The following is a 15,569-nucleotide window of genomic DNA, read 5'->3' on the forward strand; positions in this document are numbered from 1 at the left end:
TATTTGAATTTAAAATGCAGGTGTGTTAATTACGTTATGATAGATAGATAGATAGATAGATAGATAGATAGATAGATAGATAGATAGATAGATAGATAGATAGATAGATAGATAGATAGATAGATAGATAGATAGATAGATAGATAGATAGATAGATAGATAGATAGATACTTGATAAATCTCACAGGAAATTGCAGTGTTACAGCAGTAGACAAAAATGACTCAAATATACATAGAACAAAAATTATAAGAATCTTAAGAATGCTAACAAGGTACAAACAAACATATAACATGAATTATCTATATGTTACCTGCTAATAAGTTACAATTTCACTGTACAGGGTGTCAGTCATTAGCACATTTTATTGGCACAGCATATTGCACAAAGCATCAAAGTCTATTTAGAGATGTCTCATAGACCAGCTCAGTACCATTCAGCAGACTGGGAACAATGCCACCTCGGCCAAGGGGTGACTCATTATAGATCTGGATTGGCTGAGGATAGAAATGACATTACATAGTGCTGCTTAGAGCAACACAGTTGCCTCAGTCCATTCCTGAATGTGCTCCACTGTTTAGCCAAGACCTCATACAGGGGGTGAGAGTCATTGCCCAGGATAGAAAGGCAAATTTAAAATGAATAACTGCAAAAAAAAAATAATAATTTGGTCAAAAACATATCTACAGCAGATACACTTAAATTCATCATTTTCATCAGTGTCTCTAACATGCATGAATACTTTTGAGACTTTTTTTTTAAAATACAGCAGAAATTAATTTAAATTATTTTCTTATAATAAGGAATGGGAGTTATGACCACTACATATTGTATATGTTGTCAGTGAATTTGGTAGAATGGTCAGCCTCTGGGGGCTCATCCTTATTTGGATTTTTAGGAAAAAATGTACTTTGTTGAGCAATTTTATATTGTCTGTGGTTTATATATTTGTAGTTTCTGAACATTCTGCCTTTTTTAAGGTATTAATTTGGAGATTCTGGACTTATTTGTCAGCTTTTGATTTGCTGTTTTCTTTACAAACCTTTTTGTATATCAAGTACCTTTGAAGTAATTTTGTTTTTACTTTCTCGTATATGAAGTATAGAGAAAGTACTGTAATCCTCCAAAAATTCCATTTCAAGATTTTTATGAATCTCGACATTTTAGACCTCCATGAGTCAGAAAATACCAATTTTGGAATTATGCCTGTGTGTCTGTCTGTGTATGTGTGTGTGTGTATTGTGGCGGGCCACCGGGTCCCCTGCCCGGCCGGGACACCCCTTCTGCTTATGTTCTGGGGGAGCAGCCATGGACTCCTCAGTACCTCCCCTGGGACGCTTGGTGGCAGCCTCCCTGGTTGACAATGATGCCTCATTTCCCGCAGGGCTTCATGGGAGATGGAGTTCTCCCCAACCCTGTGGGGACCTGGGATGGACGCCAAGGGGCGTGGCAGAGACCGTTAAGCACAGCTGGTCTAATCATCGGCCCCACCCGGGAATGCGATTGGGTACAGGTGAGCAAGCACCAGGAGCACTTCTGTGAGGGCCATAAAAGGAGCCAACAACCACCACTCAGTGCCGGAATTGGGAGGAAGAGGACGAGGTTGCCTGGAAGGAGTGTTGGTGGTGCCAGAGGAATAGTGTGGTCTGTGACTAAAAGTGTTTTGGGGACTGTGTTGGGACTGTGTTGGGCATGTGGGACACAGGGAACGTGTGCCCCACGGCTGAAGAAAAATAAAAGATTTCTGTTCCTTTGACACGTGCCTTTGTGTAAGTCTGTGCCGGGTCAGGCGCTATACAGCCCAATACCACAGTATGTAAACATGATAACTTGAATAGATAGATAGATAGATAGATAGATAGATAGATAGATAGATAGATAGATAGATAGATAGATAGATAGATAGATAGATAGATAGATAGATAGATAGATAGATGCTTTAATACGCTTTCACTTAGGTCAACCAAATTTTGCATACAAGTATTCAGTACAAAATGTAGATTTCTGTCAACTTTTGGGCTTTTTCTGCTAACTGGAAGTGGTACTTTACTTTTACCTTTTATTCATGCAGCTGCAGAGTCTGATTTATTCAACTTTACTTTTATAATAATTGTTCAATATATTATTAATTTGATTTGACTTCTTGTTGATGGTTCTTTAATGTACATAATATAAAAATGTAATCATTGTCTTGCAGTTTATTACTCAAATATCCATCTCCATGTGTATATGAGAAAGTCTACAGGAGACCAGTCCCGATTTTCTAAAATAAATTCTTTTTTAGTAAAAATCAGTGTTCTTGGTTTTGTGGGCCAAAGATTTTTTTTTGACTGTTTTCCTCTCACCCTTTCTATATATATATGCCTTTAGTTTTTGCCCCAATATTGGGCATGTGAAGGCTGTAAGGGTACATCTTGATTTAGGGCTACCCTACCTTAGATTTGTGAGGCCTACACTTTTGTCTTAGATCTGTACTGTAGTATAGGTCGGACCTTTATTTTTCAGGCCTACCACCTTTATAAGCTTTGTAAGTAGGCAGAGAATTTCAACATGTGGCATTGTAGTACAGTGCTTAGTATTGCAGGCTCACAGCCTGTGGACCTGAATTTAACTCATACCCAGGTCTCCATCTTTCTGGAACCTGAGTTTGACAGCTTTTTCCCTCAGACCATAAGGTCAACGTATTCTTGGTAACCTGTTCTTACCTGCCCTGTACTTTATCCACCTGCTAGTTTATATCTAATTCTACATTAATTTATATGTGTACTGCACTTTTTCCTTTTCCCACTACTGTTTAACACAGCCTATATGTCTTTACAATTCTTTTTTGCACTAGGTACATTAGACCATTCTTCCACTACTCTTACTTATTGACAGTTAATCATTGCTATCTTTTGATTCTGTTTTCGCCCATTTGCTATTATAAAAGTGCAACCTGTTTTGTGACACCCATGGTCTAGTTGTGCCTAGTTGCGCCTATTCATGGATAGCGTCCTTGCTGCAGGCTGTGGGATGGGGCTGGGACATAAATCAGAGGGTTGTTTTTGCAACCATATGCAGTCGAAAAAAAAAGTTTGAGAGGCTTAACATGCATGAGAAACATGTGACACTGAGCAATAACATATTTATGACACCCTTAGATGTCTGGAGATGCATGGCTTCACTACATTGAGTGGATCAATCTGTGTCTACCCAGCACGAGAGGTGTGGGCAGGCTATTGAATCCCATTCTTGAAGGAAGCCAGGATTTGCAAATGTTCCTCATGAACGAGGAATGCCCTGTAAGTGCAGGTCATAAACTCACACTGATTAAGTTCCTGACTTTTGTACTCACTGCCCATTGATACTACTAATTGAATGGTTTATTGAAGTCCTGAGATCTGCCCTACTGTGATCACTCTTGCCGGAGTGCCTAGAAGATGATTGACCTCTGTTAACATTTTTAGAAGAAATAAAAGTCATAACAAGATTTCTATAGGAGAAACCGTGGAAGGATCGATACTGAAATTTGAGGGATGAGAGTGGAAGACTGGTGCGTCCACTCAATCCCACCTCCTCTGCTGGTCTAAATCCCCTCCCAATCTGTGGAATCTATCTTTATTTCTCCCATGAAATCAATGCTTCAGTATTCATGTTTCTTATATTTTTATATTTATATATTTCAGCAACATAACCCCTGTGGATAACAAGAATTTACTGAATTGGTGTATTTTACTTCATCTTATTGTTTTATTGCCTGTATATACTTCTTTGCTGTACTGTGGCAGCCCCTAACTGTGGCCTACAAATTTCACTATAGTTTTGCAGTGTATGACAGTAAAGATCTAATCTGATCTTATCTTACATAGCCTTGGAAATTAAACATTCTGGCCTTATTCCTGTTTTTTTATTTTTTTAAGTTTAAAGACAATGGATCTCGTATATATGCTTGCCTTCTTTGGAAGAAGAAAAAGGTACATTTATTAAAGAGGATATACTGTATAAACAAACAGCCCTACACGATACACATAATGCTAAAGTTAAACCATAGAGTATAAAAAACTTAAACTTAAAGAAACAGTTTGGTGCTTAGTGCTACATCTTTACACATCCAGTCTCCTGTATTTAAATCCAGTGTCTGCTCAAAGACAATGTGGAGTTTACAATACAAGTTCTCACAGTGCCTAAATGGTTTTTCTCTAGATTTTCTGTTTTCTTCTCCCACATCCAAAAAATCATGCAGGTTATGTTAACTGGCAACTGCTAAGTTGGCCTCAGTGTGTGTTTGGCCGCATGAACGAGTGGGTCTGAATTCTGTTTAGAGTTGAGCAGTTTAGGCTTCAGTTACCCTGTGACCCTCTACTCAATTCAAAGAATTTGAGACTGTTTTGCTTGAAGTGGAGGATACAATGATAGGAAGGCGTAGGTAAATTCTACAACTATTGTATTCTTGTGCCTACTTTCAACTTCAATGTTTGTTAAGCAGTCCATCTGTTTATCCATTCATTCCTTTGTGAACCTGCATTACCAATTACATGGTTGCCATGAGCTGTCACTCTTCCAGCAAAGTATTGGATGGGATGTCAGTACATCACAGGGCAGAGTTATGAACACCAAATTAATTTACAGATGTCAGTTAACCTATCATGCACGTCTGTTCAATGTGGAAGAAACTGCAGTACCAGCAGAAACTCCTCATGGACATGAGTGACATTGAAACACCGCATTGATTGATTTGGCTATGAATTCAATGTAGCTTGTTGGAGCTGTGAGGAATGAGACTGTCTGTATTGTTACCAGTCTTTGTTCATAAACTCACTGCTTTCATTTTGGGGTTAAAATGGAGGCGTATCCTATGGCCATCATGTGTAAGGCATGCACCAACCATGAATGAGAGGCCTGGGCATTGTAGGACACACACCCTTTTTCCCACTCTCATTCACTTTAGGCCAAGGCAGAGTCAATTCATCTAATATATGATTCTTTTGTGATATAAGAGAAAACTCACTGAGACATGAGAGGAGGCTACAAACTTAGTCACTGATTAACCTGGGAATTGAACTGCAGCTTTGAGGATTTAAACAATCTATAATAAATCATATGATGTGTTGATATTCCATGAAATTAATTTTAATTTAAATCAACATAATTATTTCACTATCAACCACGACCTATTGTGGAGCACACATATCTTAGTGGAGCTTGGAGCTTCATGAGCTGAGTAAACCTAGCAGGAGACTTATGCAACTGTCCCTGTACACACATGGGCTCCAATGCTGACAATGATTTTTTTTCATATTTACCTCTCCAGTAAGATATAAAATGGCAAGAAAATAGCTTCAGAGGTTTTTTTTTTTCTTTCTTGGGTTGGATATTTTCTCCTGGGAGTGCTACCAGTAATGAAAGTAATTCACAGATTTTATCAGCTCATGCTTTATTGGTGAATGGAAAGCTGCCCAGTGGCAAATAAACTTATTATTGACTGCACTGCCTCTTCCCACAACTACCTATTCTGCTAAGAAACATATTTCCTTTTTATGTGCTGCAGAAATGCTGTCATAGCCTTCCTTTACTTTTAAAGAAAAACCTTCAGAAAAAATCTAAAAGGGCAGCCAGCTTTGTGCTGCTTAATAAATGCAAACCAAGAAGAACCCAATAATCAGGTTCAAAAAGACTTATTTTCTTTTTTCCTCTTTTAATTTATTGTACTCAGTGCTTCTTGTAAAATGTTAATATGTTAAAGCCGACAATATCATTATAAAATACTCAAGAGAAATGATATTCACATTAAACAAAACATATTCATATGGGGTGACTTTATTCCATCTTTTCAAAAATGACCTTCTTTCATTTTTAATTAATTCTTCTGTTGTGCATATAGATGACACCACATTAATTTTCAGTGTTTGGAATATTAATACAATCATTGCTGCATTGAATTTGTTTTTGGCAAAGATCTCTGAATGTAACTGAATAGCTTCATAACACAGAATTCATGTTAAGTTCACAAGGGCCTTTGATTGTGTACACTATGCCACATGATTAATAATTAAAATCCACCAAAGCCACAATTTATTGTGTTTTACAAGAATTTCAGCATTTTGAACTGCAAATGGAAAATGGAAATGAATGCAAGTCATTTCTTCCCTCAGCTCTTTCATTTTCACATAAATGTTACCAAGCTGCTTTTAATTTTTTTTTCTTCCATTATGTTTTATTTTTCTTCCATTATGTTTCCATCAATAAGTTCCAAATATAGAGAGGTAATCAGTTCCATTTGTGCTGTTGTATTACACCACGGGAAAGCTTGTGTGGTGCTTGGACTGTAGTACAAATGGCTGATGTGTGTTAAAGAAATATAGGGAAGCTATTTAACTCTTATTTAGTTAAGTCTGTTTTTGCAAAGCTGTTGAGTAAATAATGACTACAGTATACCATGAAAATACAGTATATTTTAAAAGAATGTTGTTTAGTGATACATCATACCATTGTGTAAATTTGCCAAGATGGTTTAATGCACTTTGTACGCTATGGTCTCAGTTCTCCTAAGCCAAGACTTCTAATACAATGCCACCTCCATTTAAAAAATGTTCTTTGTATTGTACCCTACAAAAACTAATCATAGCAGTTACAGGCACCATTGTAGTTGCAGCTTTCACTTCTGCTTGATTACTTTGAGAGCAGTTGAGCTTTTCCAGTTATTTAATACCATATTAAAGCTCATGTGTCACATACGGACTGTGCTCACTTGTTTAATGTCAAACGTGGCATTCTTTCATTTATACAATGCCCTTATTGAGTTCCTCCCAGACTATTGAATTTACTACTGAGCAACGTTTATTAAACTAAAACAAAACACAAAAAAAAACTTTGTTTATAATTATAAAGAACTGTCGGGTGATTGCAGTAGTATTTTTGCATATTTTCTTTTTGTTCATTCCTTTATATTTCCATTTCAAGTGACATAAGTTGATGTCGCAGAGTGCAACAGATGTGCCAAGAAGTGTGTGTACTATAAACCAGAAAAGACAAGCCCATAGCAATAGAGCAGAACATTCTCTGTTGGTTGACCACCTATTTGCACATATCTTCAAAGGCCACAGTAACACAATTTCTTCTAACTACAGTATATACCGGGATGCGTGAATTTTCATACCCAAGTGTCATAAATTCTGAGATGGTGTAAAATAGAAAAGATATGTCCACTACAAAAGAGCAGACTTTAAAGTGTCAGTTGACCACCTCTCTGTACAATCCATATTCACAGGGTTAGAGAAGTCCATAGTAATATTTCTTCTAACTCAACACATGTCTACTAGGACACAAATATTTTCAGACCCAAGTGTCAGAATTAAGGAATAGTGTAAAAGAAAAAAGATATCTAAAAACATTTGTAACTCTCTCTTATATTGCTGATACTGTTCTGAGATTTTTCAGGTGAGGACAACAGAAGTTTTGAAGTAAGGTAGTTATATTCACTAATCATGGCACAGATAATGTTGCATGTTGTTTAGCAAATGCAAGTAAGAATTAAATTGTATTCTGCACATGACAATAATGACTCTATAAACCTGTAACTGTGCAAGCATCAGAATGTCACAGTGGCCATCTTACCCATGCATGATTAGGAGCTCATCTGAAATTAGTTTTTAGTGAAAGACAAATTACATCATAGGAAATATTTGTTGATCAAAACAATCTATAACAACTCCATATCATTCTCTGGACTGATGACAAAGAGTTTTTTTTTTGTTTCTTTATGATATGACTACAGGTTTGACAGCTTCATTACTAACCCAGGACTGTGAATACAAATAAATGATTTTGCCTAGTAATATCAGTACCATGGAATAATAATGATGCAAATCTGTTAAGAACACATTAAAGAGCAAAGAATACCATGTGAAAAATATGAGAGGGAAACGTTGGGAGACAGAAGCACTATTTAGGTATGGACACATCAAAATTGGTGGCCATACAACGTGGAGTGAGTGTGTGTGAGAAAGAGAGAAATCATACACCAAACCCTTTACAGAAAATACTAAATGGAAGTAAAAGAATCAAGCAAAATGTTCTAATATAAAAATTGACACATGTCTTCATCACTGGTGGTAAAACTGTGAGAAACCTGTTTCCTTCAAAGTAACGAGAATATTCTCAAACCTACTCAATTCTTTTCAGATCCAGAGAACTGGACGCAGCATAAGATCAAATCCTGGATGAATTACCATACTCTTACACTCACCCACACAGGGCCAAGGTCCATTAACCAAGGAACCGGAAATATACTACATTGAACATACCCTGATGGTCTAATGGAATTTACTGCAAAAAATCCCATCATAGAAGAGCAAGAGGATAAAAAAGAATGAAACCCCTTCCATTAACACCAAATCAGTGAAAGCACCTTTGTAAGGAGAAATATCTAGAAATACAGCAGTTCACTTTAAATCTTCAAATAATCAGGCACATTTCCATAGCTGGCAGACCAGATGATGCAGCAGGAAAATAACATCTATATGGCATGTCCGAATTAGATAAAAATCCTGTGCTTTGGCTTTTGCTTTATGATTGTAGACGGTAGGATCTAGGGATTCATAGGCAATTATATTGAGACCATTAAGTATGTTAATCACAGAAACATGTTTTCTAAAATGTCATATAAACCCATATTCTGGTTAAAGAAACTAGGTTATTGAACTCTGAGAAACCCAGTTAACATATGTACATTTCTCCACAAATAATCCAATTATGTGGCCATATGACCCCTTAACCAGATTACTGTTAGGCATTTGGTAGTCCACGCATGTCTGCTGTAACTCCATCTGCCTGCATATGTGTTTGCTTCTCGTACATTTTCAGCAGCCACAGGTAGAAGTGTCCACAAAATACATTTTCAGAGGCAAATGATCAGGGGCCTCGTGCATAACGCCGTGCATAGAATGCACACTAAAACATGGCGTATGGACAAAAGCGGAAATGTGCGTACGCACAAAAAAATCCAGATGCATACATTTGTGCAAATGCCAACTTTCACGTTCTTCCACTCCATAAATCCCAGTCAGGGTGAAAGTAACGCACATGCACGCACCTGCTGCCATTCCCCAACTCCTCCCAGAATTACGCCCCTTTGAATATGCAAAAAAATATAAATAGCCCTTAAGCTCAGCGTTCTGTGAAAAGGCAATGGCAAAAGCACGGGGGAAAAAGAAGAATTTCAGCGAATACCAGGTAGCGACAAGGGAAAAAGTACTATTTTTTATTTACGAAAGGAAGTTGATCGAGTGAAAGTGTGGCGGAGAAACTCAAAAGTTCAAGTTAAGAAAGTTGCAAAGTGTCTGAAATAAATAAGAAGTGGTCAGATATCAAAGTCGCCGTGAAAAGGTGAGTCGTAGCCCACCGTCTGAGTGTCATATGGAAGCGTAGTAGGATATAGAGAAAAGAAAAACAAAATAGGGACACAGCTGAAAAAAATGTCCAAATGTCAACTTTAATCTCAAAATTTCCACTTTAATCACATAATTTATTTTGTTATCAATGTAGAACGTCATAAACATCTTAAAATTGTTTAATTTACTAGTTTCTCAGATCCCATTGTAACTAAAGTAGCACGTTAAATGCTTCTTTCTATGTGTTCTTTTATGTGCTCTATGTGTGTGAATCACTATGTGCTTTTTAAACGTCTTCCGCCGACAGGACACAGAATACATTACATTCATGATATTACAGCTCTCTGAACAATGAAAATATTAAGATGTATATTTGATATCATTTTCATGATGACAGTAATTAAAGCATGTATTAAACATGGAAACACGGTGGTGCACTATTAGTGATGAGTTGGCGCCCTGTCTAGAGATTGTTCCTGCCTCCCGCAAGATGCTTGCTGCACTGTACACAACCTTCGATGAAACAATTTACTGCAGCAGTACTGTCTCACTCAAATGTACTAACCTCCTATTCCTGTCCTTTCTTTTCTTTCTCCAAGTAACCAATCGCCACATGATCAGCTCTGTAATAGATGCCAAGCCATCTGTAAGCTTAGAACGCCAATTCTTCAAAACGTTTTTAAAACATTGAAATAATATTGTAGTATATGTTTAATTATACCATCCATCTATCCATCCAGGTCACGCCAATCCCAAAAAAGCATACAGCGCAAGGCAGGAACAATCCCTGAACAGGGCGCCAGTTTGTCTCTGGCACTGCCCCACCGTGTCCTCACATGTTTAATTATTAACAATATGCATTATTTTAATGAAGTTTAAAACTTATCTGTATAATGTAATAAACATGCTTTACTGCATTTCATCTTAAAAATGATATCAAGAGGTGCAAGAAGATAGCACTTGGAAATCTAATTCGACTTAGAAGCCATTCATCATCATATGCAAATATGCACTTTATAAAGTGACTCAGGTTGTGCAATATTATAACTATAGTACAAGTTTACAGTGAGGTGATTGTACTTATAAGTACAAACAGTTCTACCAGGAGCAATTGATGGACTGATTGAGTGCATGTAGAGCACTTGGGATTAAACTGTTTCTGAACTGTGAGGTCCGTACAGGAAAGGCTCTGAAGCGTTTGCTGTATGGGAACAGTTCAAATATATTGCGCGCATGGTTGACACAGCGTGTGCAAGATGCTGTATATCGATAATCCAATCAGCTGCTGTACAGCTGTGATTCCACACTCAGATACAGTGGGTTAAATACTCAGTGGTGCACTGGGAATAACAACACTAAAGCAATAATGGTATTTAGAATAGTTTGGCCATTTGGTACACCATTATATGATTATGGGTTGATTACAATGAGATGCCTTAAACTAATAAACGATATGCAGTTAATTTCAATATATTTGATAATGCTGCGTCAGGGATGTGAATCTAAAAGGGAAACCACACAGGAACAGTAGCACTGCTTTGACGCTGGGTGCCACCAGTTTGCAAAACCATGCAGAGAACTTGCGTACGCAAGGGATTGAGCTAGTGTGAAAATGTGCATGGCTCTACGCCAAGTTTAGTTTTTATACATCGCGATGTGAGTGTGGAAACGGGCGTACACAACATTTTTGTGTGTATGCACCGTTTATACATGAGGCCCCAGGTGATTGCATTTGTCCTTCTCCTGGCTAAAATAATTAGTCTCAGTATTTGAGAAATCACTAATTTATGTTGATGAGCTGAGTGAGTGAGTGAGTGTACAATGCTAAAGCTCAGCAGCCCAATCTTGAGAGCAGTAGGGTAATACATTACAAGTAACAAGTGCTACAGTGTCCAATTACTTTTTAAAGTAATGAGTAACCAATACTTACCTTATTGAAGTATAAATATGTATGTTATTATTAAGGCAGCACTGGATGTAAGGCAAGAAGCACACCTACCGGGTCCATTACACGGCTCAATTAATTGCACAGCCAAGCATAAAAGAGTGACCTGCATGCAATCCAGTAATAGAAATCTATAAATAAAGCATCAGTTTCACTAAACATATTTATAAAACATAAGGAAATTATCACAGGTGTCATGTTATTTTCTGATTCATGGTGGCCAATGATGATGTCTAACTGTTTTTTGCATAGTTTAAAGATGCTAGAGCATTTTGACAGCAAGATTACTTGCCCATGTAAAAATGGATTTTTAAGAAACCAGGTGTCAGCCTTAAATGGGTTACTTAATGCACGTAAACACACTGATTGATTTACACATGATTATTAATGAGCTAAAAGAGAAGCTGAAATAAAAAAATTACTAGTTCCGAGGTTTCACTACACTGTGAAAGTTTTATAATAACATAGAGGGCAAAACTGGATTGAGCACCTGCCGCTAACCATGAATTGTAACTGCAAATGGAAGGAACATCCACTACATGCTTCAAGTAAATATAAAAAAATGAAGGGAATGTTTGCATCCTTCTTTGTCTTGTTGTAAAACAGAATCCCTTACATGTAACTACCTCTAAGTTAAATAATAATTGTTTGTATATTTAGGCATTAAAAAGTATCTATCTATTGTGAACAGTAGGGAGCACTGAAGCCTCCCAAAACTTAGACACCACTACACCAACACAAGTCCAAGGTTCAAACAAATTATTTATTACCCACAGTACCTTCACAATGGCTCTCACTATGCACAATTCCTCTATCATCTCTCTCTTTGCTCTCCTCCACCCCTCCAGGCAAGCTTTGTCTTCCTTCCACCTGACTCTAACTTGCCCAGATGTGGCAAGTTGGTTCCATTTATCTTGGACTCAGGAGTACTTAGAGTACCAGGCCATAGCCTAATGGAAGTACTTCCAGGTCGATTGGAAGTCCCAAAGACCATGGAGCACAGCTCCTAATAGTATTTCCTGGAGGCACCCAGGGACCCCCACAGGGCTGCTACACAGCACTACAACTCCCAACATGCCCTGCTGGTGTCCGTTGGTGTACCTGCCTACAGGGAGGCTGCTATCTAGCAGTTCAATGGTGTATGCAATAATCCAGCTACCCCTGTTGTTCCTTTAAGATGGCCTCCCAGCCAGGTAATATTCCTCCATCTAAACCTGTCCAGATGCCACTCTATCTACATGTGGCTGAGTACCGACTAGCTGGTCATAGCCCTTCCTTGAAGATATGATTCTAAATGAATCCATTCAGTTGGTCTGCTACATTCTGGCCAACAACAAAAATGTGATTATGAATCTAGCTGCTAAATATGGAATTTATACAGTACATGTTACATCAGATATTTTGAAAATGAACTCTGATGTAGAAAGATTAAGACTTTGTCATGCCCAATACCTGGTAATGTTTCATGTGCTTGACTAACTGTATCTTAACTGCATTCATAAGGTATTTTATACTGGTAAAGGACCCTTTAAGTGTAATTTAACCAATATTGATTATTTAATGTAAAGGTCAAACATCAGCAGACACATTGTCATTTAGTGTTTTAATTAAAAGCTTATTCTGAAAAAAAAATGTTTTTGATCAGTCTGAATATTGCATTTACAACTGTGCCTGATGTCAAGGCAACCTGAATTGTGTCCTTTTCTGTGGATAATAAATGTTAACTGAATACGGCTAATTTCCTAGTAAACAGCATATTACAGAACTTTTCATTACAGTACAACATAATTGCCAGACAAATACATTTTATCATTCAAAACAGAAATAGTTTTTCAGAGTCACACAGACTGCCATTAACATAACCAGATGAGAATCTTAAAGTCTTAGCCACTATATCACACTGAATGTCACAAAGATATATAACATTCAGTATATACACACAAAGCCATAATTGCACAAAAAAGTTAAAAATGTTTAAGATGATTACACAACATTCCATACATGCGTTGATGTTCTGTATAGGCTTTTCCATACCAGACATGAAGGCATTACAAACCAGCAGTATTTGTCTATTTGATTTCAGGGCAGACACAGTGACACACAGACAAACACTCACGCTTAGGTATGTTAGTGTCACCCACAAATGTAATCTGCACATCATCAGAGAAAAGCAAACCAACATGGGGCAAAAATACAAAACTTGAATTTATAGTAATCACAGTACAAATCACTATATTCCATGAGGCAGAAAATAAAAGAGAATAATGAAACTGATGATACTGTTTCCATCCTTGTATTAGTGTTTATGTGTGATTTATGCCTTGCATTGTTTTCTACACTGTATATTGGATTCACAAACATTTTGCATGAACTAGAATGGAAAGGACACTCTGTGCCAGGTAATACGCAAAAAAAAAAAATGACTTACCCTTTCATGCTGTATAAACTGTCAGGATCCTCAATGATTATTGCTTTTAGATTTCCCTGTCTTTTCCTTTACTATTTTTCATCAGAGAGGTACTTCTCTATGCTCAGTTACTGCCAAAATTCTGTTGGTGTCTAGCTGGAAGAATCCTACTAGTGCCACTTTTAATGCTTGGTGGTCTTGCTTTTTTAAGTTAATTATGCTATAGCTGTTTGCCACACAAATAAATGGTTCTTCTGATAAGGCCCTTTCAAACTGGGAGCATATTTGCTTCAATGGTCTGTTTAATAAATATTACGTTGCTTTCTATTTTGACTTTCAGACTTTCTTTTTGTCTTTGTTCTGAAGGAGGGGAGCTTCGCAGTGGGTACAGCACAATACCTTTCTATTTCGTTTCTTTACTCTGATTATGGGAGTGGGTGGCTGGGTGGCAGCGGAGGGAGTTGACGGGTTACAATTATGTTTATATGATTTATCTCATTCTTGAAGATGTTACTCTTTTTATATCCTTTAATGATTTGATACCTCTGTAGTCATTTAATTTCTTTTTTTTTTTTAATTAATTTTATTGTAATCATTCCATACAAATAGATCAATTTATAACAAACAAAAAATTGAAGACAAATCAAACCCCACCCCTGAGAAGGAGAGCTTAGCCAAAGGAGAATTGCTTAGGGCTTTTTAATAAGGCAACAATAAACAAAAGAAAGGAAGAAATATATATAGGTAAATAAAAAATGGAGAAGGGAAATAAATGCGGTTATAGTTATTTCTCTTATTCTAAAATAATATTGATTAGATCCTGCCAGGTTTTGAAAAAATTCTGTAGAGATCCTCTAACTGAGAATTTGATTTTTTCCAATTTCAAATAATATAAAACATCAGTTTCCCACTGACTTATCAGAGGAGAGTTAGGATTTTTCCAATTTAACAAAATAAGTCTGTGTGCCAAAAGTGTAGTGAATGCAATCACCGTTTGCTTGTTCTTCTCCACTTCAAGTCCGTCTGGAAGAACACCGAACACAGCTGTTAATGGGTTAGGAGGGATTGTGACCCCAAGGCTGTCTGAAAGGCACTTAAAAATTTTGGTCCAAAATGATGTTAGTTTGGTGCAGGCCCAAAACATGTGACCCAGCGAGGCAGGAGCTTGGTTGCAGCGTTCGCAGGTTGGATCTTGCCCTGGAAACATTTTGGACAGTTTTAAGCGAGACAGATGAGCTTGATATAGAATTTTTAGTTGAATAATTCTATGCTTTGAGCATATGGAGCTCGAGTGAATTCTCTGCTTTGCTACCTTCCACTCCTTTTCTGATATATTGATTAAGAGATCTTCTTCCCAATGTCCTCTTGGGTCTTTGAAAGGTAGGGACTCTAATAAGATTTTATATAATGTGGAAATGGTGTTTAATTCCTCGAAATTGAGCAGTATTTTTTCAAGCATGGTGGAGGGTATGAGGTAAGGAAAATCGGGCAGTTTCTGTTTAACAAAGTTTCTAATTTGAAGATAGTGAAAGAAATGTGTAGCTGGGAGGTTGAATTTGGAACGTAATTGTTCAAAAGATGCAAATATGTTGTCTATATAAAGATCTCTGAGCATTTTAATCCCAAAACTTTTCCAGGTATTAAAAACTGGATATGTTTGCGAGGGTTGAAAGAGGTGGCTCTTAATAAATCCAGTTTGATCCTGTGATATTACCGAGGGCAGCACTTTCTCCATCCTTCTAGCTAGAATTTCTGAGAATATCTTCACATCATTATCCATCCATCCATCCATTATCCAACCCGCTATATCCTAACTACAGGGTCACGGGTTCTGCTGGAGCCAAACCCAGC

The sequence above is a fragment of the Erpetoichthys calabaricus genome, chromosome 4, assembly GCF_900747795.2.
Source record: "Erpetoichthys calabaricus chromosome 4, fErpCal1.3, whole genome shotgun sequence".
NCBI lineage: Eukaryota > Metazoa > Chordata > Cladistia > Polypteriformes > Polypteridae > Erpetoichthys > Erpetoichthys calabaricus.